We start from the raw sequence: 15,594 nt of genomic DNA on the forward strand, positions 1-15,594 counted from the left end.
GTTGAAGCACGCCGCGGGCAGAGTGTATTTTTCATTAGCCTCAGGTACCGGGTGAAGCTGTGGCGTCACGTTTAGCTGCACCATGTCTTTTCGTGCTTTTAGACCATCCTTTGACTTGCATGTGTCCATCAAGGTAGCAATGAGACTCTCAAAGATATTCTTCTACACGTGCATAGCATCAATGGCATGGGGGACCTTCAAGTCTAGCCAATAAGGCAGATACTGAAAGAAGATCGATTGTTTCTTAAAAGGTACGCCTTCGACAGGAGGTGTGCTTCTATCTCTGTTTGTCCCATCCGGATTCTTCTTGCCATAGACGGCGTGTGTGTTTTTTACCATTCTGTACACGTGTTCTCCGTTATGACGTCTCTCCAGAGGGGGTTCAATCTCTGGGGCGTTGTCATAAAATCTAAAGAATAATTTGTTGCGGTACTTGTGACTTGTCTTTAAGAAGCGTCGGTTCCTTAGGTAAACTATCTTCTTGGATGCATCCAGGTACACCCATGTAGTACTATTCAAGCAAACTAAGCATCCCGTCTTCCCTTTGATCTGTCTAGATAAAGCAAACAGCGCGAGGTAATTATTGGTAGTAACAAATATTATTGCTCTACATATGAAGTCCTCCTTTCGGAACACATCGTACATCTGCTCCCCATGCCTCCATAGCCTCTCTATTTTTTGCATCAAAGGCTCGAGGAACACATCTATATCAATGCCTGGTTGTATAGGGCCAGAAATAAGAATAGTGAGGAGAAGGTACTTTCTCTTCTGACACAACCATGTTGGGATGTTGTACATGATCAAGATCACTGGCCAAGTGGTGTGGTTGCTCATCCTCTCATTGAAGGGATTCATTCCATTGGTGCTCAAGCCAAACCGTACATTTCTTGGGTCATCACTGAATTCTTTGTGCTTCTCATCAAACCTTTGCCACTGACTACAATCAGTCGGGTGTGCAATCTTATCATCATCTACCTTGCGCTCATCATCCCACCATGTCATGAGTGCGGCTTCTTTAGGGTTTAGGAAGATACGTCTCAAGCGGTCAGTCACTGGCAGGTACCACATTACCAAGGTAGGAATTCTTCTCTACTTTGCATCGTTGCCTAATGGAGTGTCCCCTGGGGGCTGAGATTCTTGTACCACCTTTTTTGTACCCTTCTTATTCCTCTTTTTCCCCATGGAGGCTTCGTCCCCACCGTAAAGGTCATTGTTCTTGTACCGGCTGATCCCACACCGGGGACATTTATCTAGTGACTTGAATGTTTCGCCACGAAAAAGTATACAGTGGTTGGGGCATGCATGGATTTTTTTCAACCTCCATTGTCAATGGACTTATGACCTTCTTCGCTTGGTATGTGTTGGCGGGAACTGAGTTTGGTTGTGGCAGCACCATGACAGGAGATGCAATAGATCATTGAAACTACAGTCTGACCAGCCGTACTTAGCCTTCAGGATGAGCAGCTCAAGCACAAAACGTAGCAATATCCAATATGTCAGACAACCCTTTTCAACATCATACACAGTCTCCTTCGATGCTTTTGTCACACTTTCTAAATTTTCTAAATCTTTCAAGCTATTTAGTAAAATCTCTAGTCTAAGGGCTCGAATCATGTCCTCCAAATCATCTTCATCCCCGACACGTGCTCCATCATCATTATTGGCACCACCTTCGTCGTTACCATCGCGACCACCAGCATCACCACCTTGTTCATTGTCAAACTCAAAATTTATTCGTGCATCAAGCTCTGCTGAATATTGGGACATGGATTCTATGGTTTCGTCGTCGTATTAATCCTCATCCTCGTCGTTAACAATAACCGTTTCACCATGATGAATCCACACTGTGTAGTCCTCAACAAATCCTCGCATAATCAAATCTGATCTGATGATAGTCACAGCTGTCCATGCCATATGGTTTTTGTAATCTTTACATGGACAAATAATTGTATCATTATTCTCTTTCAATGTCGTTACATGCTTTTTTGCGGCTTCAATAAATTTATCCACCTCTTCACGAAAACCTGCCTTGAACCTTAACGAATCATACATCCAAGAGTTCATGTACTCCATCTTTTACAACAATAACAAAACAAACATTAAAGGACTACTTATTCAGATATATATAAAAATGAATCAAATTAATAATTACTTAAGAATAATTGTATATACTTCAGATATATATGAATATAAATCTAATATAATTACATAAAGCATACAAACACACCATGATAGAGGAAAATTAATTAATGACCCATTTATCTATAAATAATTAAAATACATATTTATTTATTACAATAAACAATTTCAAAGACAACAGTTAGCAACAATTATACTTTATCCAATATCTTTCATACAAACTTTCTAGTCCAATTTTATCAAACATAAATTTACAAAAATGAAATTAATAAAAAAACCAAACCCTAGATCTAGATCTACATGCACATGAAACATGCATAAAACTAACTAATTGTTCACTAAAATCAAGAAACATGGACCAAATAAGGGTAAGATTTTGTTCCCCTCCCTAATTTATCCTAGTACATTTAAAACTTGGGTCTAATTTGCTTCATAAGTAGCTCAAGCACCATAGAAGAGAGAGAAAAATAAAACTTTAATTACTCACTAACCAACCATTAAAACTTCAAAAAAAGTGTGGAGGTATTTATATGGGGGCATTTATAGGGGCGGCTCAATCACCAGCCGTCCCTACAAATAGCAACTCCGGGGGCGGCTGGTGAGTGAGCCGTCCCTACAAATCAGATTAATTTGTAGGAGCGGCTCGTATCACCAGCCACCCCTGTTGTTTTATTTGTAGGGGCGGCTGGTGTCTGGGTTTTCGAACATGTCACTGTAGGGGCGACTCCATCACTGGTCGCCCCTATAAAAAATATATCCCATTACTAAAAATCGTTTTTTACGTAGTGACACTGCATGCACCACAACCCAGCTGATGGACAAGGGTGCAGAGTTGTACAGACAATAGACCAACCAAAAAGTCATCACTTCCGTTAGAAGCTAGCGTCAGCTTTTCATCTCACAGCCAGACGTGATGCAACTTGCGAGCTGATGAATTCTTCAGAATTTGCATTGGTTCAGGACCACATGTAGTATAATTTAGCAGCATCACCGGCAGTCTTCATGGAGTTTTTTTTTTGTTAATTATCCTGGGGCTGTAAGCACGATGCTAGGCAAAACCCCAGCAGGAAACCCTGGTCACAGGTTGTTTTCCTGGCCTGTAGCTGTGCCTCTGCTGTCTGCTCGTTATGTATGTGTAAAAGACTGCAAGTGCAGTTCCAGTGCGTGTGCACACGAAACAAAGAAAAAAAAGTAGCAGATAGCAGTACACGTGCAACCAGGTATAACCAACTTTGTAGGGTTTGTATAACAATATAAGAGTGTGGCTACCATGGTTACAAAGCCATGCATGAAAGCTAGCCTAGACATTCCAAGCTAGCTTCCAGCATGGCATGTCAAAAGTGGCAGCAGGCGTGTCCTGGTGTTTTTATTGGTTGATCTTTCGCCACTTTGAAGTTAACTATTCTGGATTTGTAGGGAAGATCCTTGGCAAAACTCAGCACACCGCCGTGGCCACACAGGTTGTTTCCCTGGCTTCTAGCAGGGCTTTCTGTTACCAACAGCATAACAGAGCTAGTGCGTGTGCACCAGTAACAGAAAACAATATGTAGTACGTGCAACTAGATATGGTAGTGCGTCGGCCGCCCAATTAGTCAAGACATGGCTGAAAGTACTATTGGCTGGTTTTGGGTGAGAGAAAAATATTGTTCATTGACTGATAAGCCATAGCTTATAAGTCAAATACGACCAAGCGAACAGGCTGATGACCAACAACATAAGTACAAAAGATGAGCGCGTTTAGTGTTGCTGAACTGAACTGTGCAGGATTATGCTGCTTGTTCAGTTTATCCACTGACTAACATTTTCTTTTGTACTTCCTCCGTTCTAATTTATAAGTCATTCTAAGTTTCTTGAAAAGTAAAAGTGTCTTAAGTTTGATCAAAATTATAGAGAAAATTATTATAAAGATTTATGAGATCAGATAGGTATACTATAAAAAAATAATTAATAAAAAAATATAATAATACTTATTTGATATCCTAAATATTATTATTTTATTATATAAATTTGATTAAACTTGAGGTGTTTTGACTCTCTAAAAAAATTAGAATAACTTAGAACATAGGACAGAGGGAGCAGTATATAGGACCACACGAATAGTTTTATGATTGAGTGTTATATGCATTGCTTTGTGCAGGCCTTTTTGTGATGAGCAAGTTTTTTTTTGTGGAGCTGTAAGCTGGATCCTAGGCAAAACCTGAGCACAAAACTGTTGTCACAGGTTGTTTGCACGGCTTGTAGTTGTAGTACTGGTGGTTTATGAATTTCTTATGAATCATGATCTGTTAAAATTAAAAAATGTAGTAAGGTGCACTGTGCATGGGCATGTGCGAGAGAAATAAATTATTGTGGTGTACGTGCACCTGGCTCGGACCATCAATTTCTCATAAAAGTTCGATGATACTCCCTCGGTTATAAAAAAAATGCAATTATGAAACAGTATCATGGTTTAGTACGTCAAGTTTGATCAATTATAGTTAAAAAATATAAATATTTATAATATTAAATAAATATCATTAGATTAATTATGAAATATATTTTTATAATAAATTAATTTGGAGTTATAAATATGAATACTATTTACTAGAAATCTGATCAAATATGAAATACTTTAACTGACACGTATACTATAGTTACTTCCTTTACCATGTAGTAGATAGGACCAGCAATATCCGGCCTTTAAACCTCGACATGAACTTTTCATATGAATTAATGAATTATTATCTTTCGAAGTGCTGCATGCTAATAATTTATTCATAATTTATATATAAATTAACCGGTTCATGCCACTCTGAATTCAAAAGCGCTCAATCATATGGCAAGAGGGCACACAGCCTTATCTGCATAGGTCCTTCAAAAATGTACAGTTTGCTGAGTTTTGGGAAATATACTAATTGCGACAAGATGAAGCGTCATTCACAAAGAGGGTTGTTTTTTTCGCTACAACGAAGCTTCCCATCTTCACATGCTTTCATAAAAGCAGAGGACCCTATCTTGTTCCATAAAAATAAAATAAAATAAATCTAAAACATCAATGATTGAGACTCGGGTAAAGATGAGCATGTAGCCCGCGGCATGGCCCGAAGCCCTTTTTTGGCCCGGCCCAAGCCCGGCCCGACCTAGCCTTCATCGGGCCCGTGCTAGGCATGGCCCGAACCACAGGCCGTGCTTGGGCCGCCACCCCTGCCCGGCGGGTGGCACGGCCTGGCCCATTTTCTAACGGCAGGCACGACCAGGCCCGGTTCCCAGGGGGGGCAATATAAGCCCCTCCCCCCGCCACGGCCGCTCCCCTCCCCAAAACCCTAATCCCCATTCCCCACCCGCCGGGACAAGTCGCTCTCGCCTCTCTCGCTGACTCGCTCTCGACTCTCTCGCCCTCGCTGCCGCCGTCGCCTGCCTGCAACTGACGTCGTCCTGCCCGTCTCCGGTGACGTCTCCATCGCCGGATCTTGCAGATCTCCTCTCGTCTTCCTCCTCTCATAATCTCTTCTTCATCCCGGCCTCTCTCTAATCGGTTGTTGTCCTCCACCGGTTGATCTCGTCGCTCGCCGTCCGTCGGGGTGGTGCTCCTGACGCCGCGTCTTCATCTCCGCCTCTCCAACGCCGGGCTACGGCTGTAGGTTCGTCACGAACCCTAGATCTATCTGTCTTCACATGAACCCAAACCCTAGATCTCTCTGTTCTTTGTTCGTAGGTCATCGAGCGATGCCTGGTGCGTCGTGCTGGTGCCGCACGAGCCGTTGAGGTACGGTGTCGAGAGGGGAAGAAGACGAGGTTGGGGCGGCCATGGACGGCGATGATGGCCACTACCCTAGAACCATCAATGAAGAGCTCATCGAGTTAGGGCAGCTCCCCGACAACGTCGACGACATGGGAGATGTTGCTGCGCTCTTGTTTGGTAGCAATATTGCTCCGATCAACCTAGAGGAGGCAGCGCTGGCTAGTGGTGCTGCGGCCTCTAATGACAACGACTCTCTAGCATCGTCCAACACTGGTAAGTGTCGATCTGCTATCTGGGGAGACTTCGATGAAGTCATAGAAAACATTGATGGTAAGAAGTGTTTTATTGGAGTTTGCAAGTTCTGTAAGACTAGGTTGTCTGCTAATTCAAATGCTGGCACTAACCATTTGCTTAGGCATCAGAAATCATGCATGAAGAAGGCAGATCATGCTGCTATGGTTCAAACTAGGCTTGCTTTAAACCCTGATGGATCTTATAGAAACTAGGAATATAAACCAGATGTTGCTAGGGTTGTGTTATGTCGTTTGATTGCCAAACTAGATCTTCCTTTAGCAATAGCTGACACTGATGCCTAGGATAATTACATTCAGCGTGCTCACAACCCTAGGTATAATAGAGTCTCTAGATTTACCATAGCTAGAGACCTGTCTAAGCTTTACAATGAAAAATTGCATCACCTTAAAAATGTTGTTATGCGTGGTGTGTCTTCTGTTTGTTTGACTTCTGATATATGGTCAGGTAATGCTAAGGAAGATTACATAACTGTTGTTGCTCACTATATTGCTGCTGATTGGGAACTTAAGAAATCTATGATAGGTTTTAAACTGATTGAAGTGTCTCATAATGGTATTAACATTGCTGAATGTATTGCTAGTGTGCTTCGAGATTTTGGTCTGCTTGACAAAGTTTTTGCTATTATCCTTGATAATGCATCTTCTAATACAACTGCTATGCTTACTTTAACACCTATGCTTGCTGGTTACTTGGGTTTTGATGTTGATCCAGTAAATGTTAATAAAAAGATTTATCATGTTGTGCATTAGCGCTGTGCTTGTCATATAATTAATTTTATTGTCAAATTTGGTTTGAAAAGGCTTAAACCTTATACAAAGATTTTTAGAACTGCAATTAACTTTCTAAATTCATCTAACCAACACATTGCACAATTCAAAAACTACTGCAATGCTAAGGGTGTGCGGCCTCGTAAATTTGCTTTGGATATGGATGGTAAATGGAACTCAACATATCTTATGCTAAAACATCTAATGCCCTATAGATCTGTGTTTTATGTGTTCATAAATACTCATAGTGGCTATCCACTATTGAATGAACTGCATTGGTTTGTTGCTGAAAAGGTATTGGAGTTCATTGAATTGTTCTATGATTCAACTGTTGTTTTTTCTGGTGTTTATTACCCCACTAGTCCTTTGGTACTGCATCACATACTTGAGATTGCTAGCCATCTGCATGACTATGAACATGACAGTAATCTTAGTGCTGTTGTTATGCCAATGAAGGCTAAATTTCTCAAGTACTATAAGTCTATACCACTGTTATATGCATTTGCATTTGTTCTAGGCCCTAGGGCTAAGATGAGAGGTTTGCATAATGTTCTTGAACTGCTTGCTCAGTGTAACAATATAAGTTACAATGCATATTTTGCTGAGGTTAAAATTGAGCTGCATAATCTGTATGACAAGTATGAATCCAAGTTTGGTGCAGCCAGGCCAGCCAGGACCACTGACAGGTAAAAGAAAGTAGGCATGGGGCAAAAATTTTAGAGGATCAGGTGCTTCTGGTCCTTCAACTGCCACTGGTTCATCATCTACTACTGTGACAACTAGTCTTTCTGAGCTCACTGTTTACCTTGACAATGACAATGTTGTGGCCTATGATGATGACTTTGATATCCTTAATTGGTGGCATGAGCATAAACTAAGCTATCCAGTTCTATCTACCATGGCTAAAGATATTATGTTAGTTCATGTCTCAACTACTTTTTCGGAGTTTTGCTTTAGTCTTATTGGCATGATCATTGAGGAGCGGCAACGGCGATTGGGCTCAAAGACAGTGGAGATGTTGGTCTACATCAAGGACTAGGAGTTAGGCCAGCAAAGAGCACAACATACTATGGAGGACCAGGAGTTAGAAGACTACTTCAAGAACCTATAGCTTGATGAGGATCAGAATGCTTCTGCTGGTTGAGTGCTTGTGTTGCTACTGCTGGAGAGTGGAGATCAAGATGCAGCTGCTGGTTGAGTCTTGAGTGTCTTTGTGAGTCTAAGACTCTTAGAGTGTCTGTGACTGTGAGTCTGATTGTTTGTGAGAGTGTGAGTAAACATTTGAACTCTGGTTTGTAATAACTTTGAACATTTGAACTTTAAAATGAGCTGGCCATACTCTTTTTTAATTTCTAGGGTTTCTCACGAGGTGTGAGTTTTACCTAGAAAGGTTTTTAATGAGGCGACATTGCACAAACAGCTCAAAATTTGATCATCTTGTCTTTCATATTTGATCTGTGAATTGTGAATGTGAGACTGCTATAGTTGTATTGAATTGAGACTGCTATAGTTGTATTGAATTGAGACTTCTATAGTTTTGTATATTGAAATGTGTATTCAAATGTGCATTGAATCTGGTGTTTTTTGTGATGCGGGCTCCGGACTGACACGGTGGGGTTTTGGGCCCGTGTCTTTTGGGCTGGCACGGCCCGAAAAACTTCCCGGGGGCCATGCCTGGGCCATCGGTCCGCCAGAGAAACGAGGGAGCGCTAGCTGACTCTGAATCTCTCTGATGACGAAAATGTATAGCAAATACCGACAGGAAGGTGCAGGCGGTCCAGCCACCGAGGTCGACAGAGCCGTCCTTGGTGTACTCCCCTCCCCCTCCCTCATCGTTCTCCATGGCTGAACGCAGCAGCTGGCTCAAGGCCAGGGGCGACTGCGCGAGAGCTTAGAGCGAGCTCGGTCGATGCAATGGCGATGGTGATCGAGCTAGTCCTGCTACTGCACTCGCTGCTGCGTGTCCTCCGACCGCTCTACTCCCCCTATATAGTCCCGTTCGCGTGTCCTTAAACCTGGCTTAATTCGCTTCTTTTTTCATTCGGAACAGTATTTTTCTCTCACAAATTCCTTCAGATTTCTTTAGAATTCCTCCAAGCAAACAGAGCCTATGTTTGCAGTCAAGACATTCACTGTGCTCTGCGATTTGCACCCGCCTAATCCTATGCTTTGCTGTACGTCAAGCCGTATTGCGGACAGTAGCGGGCTTTGAGTCTTTGCCCACCAGATCCACTAACTATTTGCGACAATAACTCTGTGGCCGGCAGACTGCCGCAAAGCCCACGTAATCACAAGTGGTCGGCTGAGCAAGAAGCTGACTTGTTCGGCTTGTTTTTCCAGCAGGAACAATATTTCTCTCTCACAATAAATCAATATAAATAGAGTTTTTTTTAGCTTAAACAATGTTTTTTTAGTACCAGCCGAACACTGCCTTCGTTTGGTGGACAGCTTGGTGACTTGTGGACCGTCCACAACCCGCCCCGCCTGCATTCTTAGATGAACCCGATCAGACATACGGCCGATGGGGGTGGACCTGAGGGGTCAGGATCAGACGATCCGTGTGCACGGTTGCACGCCCAACTCCATGCAAGCCGGTTGGCTAGCTGTCCCCGTATGGGCTCTGTACCGGTGTACCCCGGCGACGCGTGGATACAAAGGCAGGACTGGCTGCTGCTGCATCCATCCATCCAGGTACACACATATCCGACGCGATATCGCGATGTGATGCACTTCACCTGCTCGCGACGTACCGGATGCATTTTGCGTCTCGCACTCGCTAGCCGATCGACGTCACTTTGCCGTGCTACTGCTACCTCTGCCTGCAGTGGACGAAGGGATGCGTTGGCGACACGGTCCTTGTCGATTTGAGACCCGATGTTGTCGACATTATATTTGTCGTGTGTGTCGATCGGCCCAGACGCTAACGGCGGTGGTCGGTCTGACGCGCCGATGGTAACAAGCTCAGTGATTACCCGGCGGCCGGCGCAGCATAAAGCGTTCTTGTCAATTCTCATACCTTGATAGCCTAGTATGCTAGTGTTACTTTCATTTTCAGAGCAGCGAGTTCATTCTGGCACGCATTTCTTACACGACATGCATGTCCATATCAGTGTTCTTCACCTGTTTAGAATTGTTCAGATGCACCTTTCTCTTAGTTAGAAAAATAGTACTAGTACCAGGCAGGCCCAAGTACAAAAGTTTTTTTTTCCTCTCTGATTGTGCAAAAAAGAAAAAGAAAAAAGAGACAGCACTCCCCACACCCACTATCTGACCTTCTGAAATGAGTATAGATTAAACTAGTAGGTGCCTTTGAGGTTGCTTTTCTGCTAAGATCCGTATCTAAAGTGTGATCAACTCTAAGGTTACTATGTATAGATGTCCACGTTGCACAGCTGCGTGAGAGAAAATAAATTTGATCAGCAACCCATTTCCTCGCATTTTGGCGATCGGAAGAACATGATGATGGCATCCTGATTGCAACCAGCCGCGCATCCCTTTTCGTCAGTGTGAGCAAGCATGGCCACCCCGAGCAACTCTAGAGTCCGTCATCAGTCCTTCAAAACACGGGAGTTTCGTAGGAACTTTCCGGTCTAAACAACTCATGAACTGTTCTTCGTGTTCCAGGTGAGCTTTGATCAGGCCTGAAAACGTCTGTTCGCTTGAACTTATCAGCCGGCTTATCAGCTAGAATCTACAGTATTTTGCTCTCACAACAAAACAGCTTCAGCCGACTTATCAGCCGGTTTTAATACCAGCCGAGCTTGAACTTATCAGCCAGCTAAGCTGGCCTGTGTATGGACCACAGTACCACACGACTGTCGCATCATACCGCCTATGCAAACAAACGCGCTCAAAGTCCAAGCACAGTCTTGTTGTTATTGATCCTATCATGTCATCATCTTATACTATCGCATGATGTGCGTGCCTGCAGCCATGGCTGACCCTTTTCAAGGTCGAGTACTGCAACCGGGCAAGGATTAGGACTGCATCGCGGCAGCCACTTGGACGGGCGGCCTCCCCCGACAGCTACGCCCAAACCACTCACAATTTCAAGTGGGAACATACCTTTTGCTGCGCTGCGAGTATTTCTCAGTGCCAAGTGGGAACATACCTTTTGCTGCGGGCCTCTCTCGCCTCGCCTCACATCGGATGGCCGAAAAATACTCGCAGCGCAGCTGCCTTGCCTACTTGTTGAGAGGTGGGCGTGACGCCAAGGCTCAGCACCTCACATGAGCAACTCGCGCCTGACATGACGTGCGCAGCGCTCGCCGTCTCTGGACGTCGCCCACCGCCTGCCCGTGCGCCGGCCAAGCAGCTCGCTGCTGCCAGCCCGCCTTGTCACCACTCACCAGCTGATGCCTGCCTGGTGGTCAAGATCCCATCTGGCATTCTGGCCTACGGGGCAATCCCACGACGGACCATGTTCAGAACAGCAGGTTCGTCCAGCGAGCCTCCGGTCCCTGATGCGCTGAGCACTAGGCCGCCCGCAGATGATAGCGCCATCATTAAACAACAATTAGCAAGTCATCACAGGATTCCTTTCCCATGTCTGTGGTCACCCCTAGCCAGGTTAGATGGATCAAAAGTGACACCAACAAAGTCATCACACTCCATTAGCAAGCGGCTCACTTTTTGCCAGATTAACATGTCCTAGCAGGCTAGTGTATTCTAATCCGCACCGTATCAACTTTGGCGAACACACACCGCACATAATCGCATTGTTTATCCGCATAACCCGCTGCAGCCATCTCCCTGCCCAGAAAAGCTTGGGCACAGCCGCAAATGATTAAAAAGCGGCAGGACATGACGCTGACACTGCCTATGTGATGTTGACAGTGCAATGCTTGTATACCAACAAATCCTTCGATATATATGCCTTCTCTGTGTTTTTTAGTCTAGATAGAATCATTTGAGAATACACGCATGCAGATCATTCGGTCGTCCTGGAGATCACAGCCGGTAGTCTCCGGCAACAACTTGCGAGATTTCCCCTCCAAAACCAAGGCAGGACTCGTTTGGACCTGTTCTGTGCTTGTTTATTGTTGAAGCATGCATTCTGGTGGATTAGATAGATTCCGGATCTCTTATTAGGAGTTAGGATCTCTCCAACTTGCCACGTTATGGCATTTCTCAACCTCTGGTTTATGACTGAAAGCACTGTTCGTTGATTTATTGTGAGAGAAAACATTGTTTCATTCGTTAAAATAGTACGGCTTATAAGGCAAACGAACGTGGCATTTTTCTTCCAGAAGCAGGAGCCTCCATCATGTTGGTTTGGAGCAGGACCAGGGCGGCAGGGCCTTTGCACATGTTGTTGCCACCTCAGGACAAAACTTCAGAAAAATGTATTATTGTTGCTGTCTATTTGTTCCATAATATATATACAAACGTATACTTCAATTTGACAATAGTATATTAAGAAAAAAAGAGTGTGCTACGTCTTGGATCCATTTCGGTCCCAGTTACAAAAGGAGAGAGATCGGCCAACAAAAAAGTGGGGAAGCATGGATGCATGCCTTGTAATAATAGGCTTAGTACTTAGTTTGTTAATTGCATGAGTTTGTGCATTTTTTTCGAGAACTTGTGTTGCTTTTTGCTAGTAGTATTTGCTTATTTATTAGTTGGATGCTGAACAATGTAATTTTGGAGTGCACAACTCATGGAGAATCCTGAATAGAATTCCCTTTTCTAACAAATATTGAGGAATTAAGGAAAACAACCAAAGTTGCGAAAGTATTAACAACATCCCACCTCGCTCGCTCGTAAACGATCGTAAATTTCCAGCTAGAAATAGTGTTTTTCTCTCATACCAAACCAGCCAGCAGTAAATAATCCACGATCATTGTCCCATAGATTGGACTGTGCAAATTAATAAGGCTAACTAGTACCGGCATTTTAACGGAAATTATAAGTTTGGTGATATATTATGGAAACCGTGGCTCTGATAAAAAAACAATATAAACTCTGGAGTCTTAATATTTGACTCAAGACCCATTTTTTAGTTTTGTGCTCAAGCTTAATAATATGGCAGAACTGTCTAATCTAATGCCCTCCCAGGAGTACTTGTCTTCCTTTAGACACTAAGTACACAAGAGAGTGTACTAAATCGTGTTGTTCCATCGAGCACACCCGAAGGGAGAACTCAAAAATTCACATTTTTCCATCAAGATCATAAATGAGAGAATAAAGCTTACAATATTCTTAACCATTTCTTACATCACTTTATTATAATATTAGAGTACTTAAACAAGTTGAATGCAATAGCGGAATTCAGACAGTTTTACATGTAAAAGAGTTTATACATTTTAGGTTTTATTTTTATCTTGCAGCGGAGAACAATAAATGATCAGAATTATAGTGAAAAAAAAAAATTAATGGTGAATCATAAAACTTATCTTCTAAAAACTTTTAGCGAGAGTTATAAATAAACTCTACGGTCGTAGCGTGAAAGGAATCCTCTCTTAGCGCACTAGGAGGTTTACACACACAAAAGTCGTCTACCATCCATCGGTCACCTGCAACAGGAGGAATAAAAATCCTGAGTACTCGATTGTACTCAGCAAGACTTACTCGACAGGAGAAAAATAAAAGACTCCAAAGATATACAAGGCTTATTTGGCTTGTGGGATATTGTATCTGCGAAAGCATTACTAAACGTGCGTCCTTATATTAAATTTTATTAGCAGTCATCATTAGTCCATTAACTATCCATTCTATGTAAGCACATATGCTACTTTCAAGCATGTGGTAAGCAATCAGAACTATTTTACCATATTTCGTATTCCAGTTTTTACTACGGTGCTAGACCATAGCCAAGTTGGTACCGTCTCATAGAAACGGCGATTCATGAATCAATGTATCCCAGCTGGTACCCCAAAACACACGCCCCGTTTGTACCCCAGGCACAAACGAGACCAACTCATTTCACTCCTGTCGAGGGGTCCAGGTCCCCGTCCAAACTTGTACTCCAAGCACCCACACTTGAGACCCGTCTCAGCATGGTGCTTAGACCTCCACCTTTCCCTGTCTCCAATCAGTCAGTCCGAAAAGAGCTGGAACCCATGACAAGAGCGCAACGAGCCTTCCCACTTCCATAAGCAAGTATGTGCTCAGGATAATAAGTTTGTGACCTGACTACCATCCACAGCAATGGATGGTCCTCAATCGACACAGGCGGAACAAGTGCAATTCGTGCCTCGCTCGAATGCCTAACCAAGTTTAGATCTAAAGTACCATTCCGTCCGGTTTCCAATTATACTCCATATATATTCCATGTGATAGTAATATAATAACAACAATAATATATTTCCTATCTCTTACGAGTGACAGGTAGTCACTCGACTTCTACCGAATCCTATAGCATAGCCATCTACACGATCCTGACATACTAGTAGGACTCATAGGCTAAGGCTATATATATATATATATATACTAGTAGGACTCATAGGCTAAGGCTATATATATATATATATATATATATATATATATATATATATATAAATGGTTTTCATTCAACTCCTTAAAACTTAATGCACAAGCATAAAATAAAGTGCAGAATAATAGGGGTTATGTACCGGGGCTTGTCTGGGCAAGAGGTAACCAAGGATTAGCATTCCACCGTAGTAACACAATCACCAAGGCACCATCTTTTCTACTACTCCGATCGGCTATATGATCCATCGTTGTTCCTATTATAATATACGTAGATGCAACGCAGAAAACGTAATTAACCCACGGCAACCACAACTCTAAGAACACGATTACGTCTCGTAAGCTAACGAGCTAGCTCTAACGACTAGCATACTAGGCTACGTATCCACATCGTCGGGTAAGGCTTTGTTTCTGGAAAAATGTTTTAGTCCTATAATTCCAAGGTGTTTTGGCTTCTTATTGATTAAATTTATATATTCGAATTAGGGCTCATTTAGCTACCTTAGCAATTTAATTATTACAGAGCTACAAAAATTACAGTGAGCATCTAATAATATTAGGAATTTTCTGTAAAAGTTTCAGAGCCAACACTACTACCAATTCCTCACAATAATTCCTACAAGTTCATGTTTTAACAATATTAAGTGCTTCTAATTAATTAGATTACTCTTGAAATTTCCATAAAACTATGTGAACAAAATACACTAATAAGTATATCATGATTTTAGGAACTGAACAAAATTGGTCTCATAATTTTTGGTCAACTACACAAATTTCTATTGAATTTATAAGTTTGGTTTTAGAAACTACTTTAGGAAATGCTTTAGAAAAGAAAAGGGCCGATGACGACTTAGTCGGCCCAGCAGCCCAGCGGGGGTGCGGCCATGCGCGCGTCGCGATGGCCCAGCGCGTCCCAAGACCAGAAGGCCCCCGTGCGCTCTCGTGTTTTGCAAAAGAACCCCCAGACTAACCGGTTATTATGCGGCGCCTCTGATCACTATTGCACGAGAGACGTATTTTACATTAAGGACCTTGGAATATGTTACCTTCGCAACGGGGTGGTCCCCGGCGTACCCACGCGCGACGGCACAGCACACCAACGGCCATGGCGGTTACGTCGGGCGAGCTAGACCCGCTGCGATAGGAATAAAGGGCCAACCACCATCTACGGCTAAACCCGCAAGCATGGATGGCGGTTGGGAACTCAGTGGCGTACTACCG

The sequence above is a fragment of the Miscanthus floridulus genome, chromosome 7 (assembly GCF_019320115.1).
Source record: "Miscanthus floridulus cultivar M001 chromosome 7, ASM1932011v1, whole genome shotgun sequence".
NCBI lineage: Eukaryota > Viridiplantae > Streptophyta > Magnoliopsida > Poales > Poaceae > Miscanthus > Miscanthus floridulus.